The sequence below is a fragment of the Neophocaena asiaeorientalis genome, unplaced genomic scaffold (assembly GCF_003031525.2).
Source record: "Neophocaena asiaeorientalis asiaeorientalis breed wild unplaced genomic scaffold, Neophocaena_asiaeorientalis_V1.1 scaffold469, whole genome shotgun sequence".
In the NCBI taxonomy this organism is placed as follows: Eukaryota; Metazoa; Chordata; class Mammalia; order Artiodactyla; family Phocoenidae; genus Neophocaena; species Neophocaena asiaeorientalis.
In genome coordinates this window covers 2,331,680-2,332,313 of record NW_020172691.1, presented here as the reverse complement: position 1 = coordinate 2,332,313, position 634 = coordinate 2,331,680, and positions in this window count along the sequence as shown.

Genomic DNA, 634 nt, shown 5'->3' with positions numbered 1-634 from the left:
CTTAGCCCCTTTTCATCCACTCCCCACCTGGCAGCTCGAGCGGCCTTCACAGACGTAAACCGGGGTGACCCCTCTCCTGCTCTCAACTCTGCTGTGGCTCCCCAGTGCCCTCAAGACAAAGTCTAAGTTCTCCCTGCCCCCGCTACGGACCCCTCTCACTCTGAGCACGCAGGCCTGTTTGCCCCGTGGGAGCAGATTCAATTCTTTAACCCTCATCCAACTGTAGGGCCGTCCCCAGAGCCCAGCCACTGCTCAGAAGACCAGCAATTGCTCTATTATGATTATTTCTCCTCAAACGGGCCTGGCTCGGTCCCACCGCCGGCCTTTTGCGCTTGCAGTGCCCGCTACCCTGATGCTCTTCCCCAGATACTCCCGCAGGCAGTCTGCGGGTCCTTCCGCCCGCAGTAGGGCCGTGGTCCTCGGAGCGGCCTCCTGGACTTCCCCCGGGCTATTTGTCCCCATTCGCTCACCCTCCGGACCAGGAGCCGGGCAGGGGTGGGATGGATGGCGGCCAGGCTGCGTCCCAGGCCGACTCCGGACTGGCTCGGCCGGAGAATCAGCCCCGCGCCGAGATTTGGAATGAATGGGTCGGAGCGGCCGGAGGTTCCGGCGGGCCGGGCGGGCAGACGCCTGG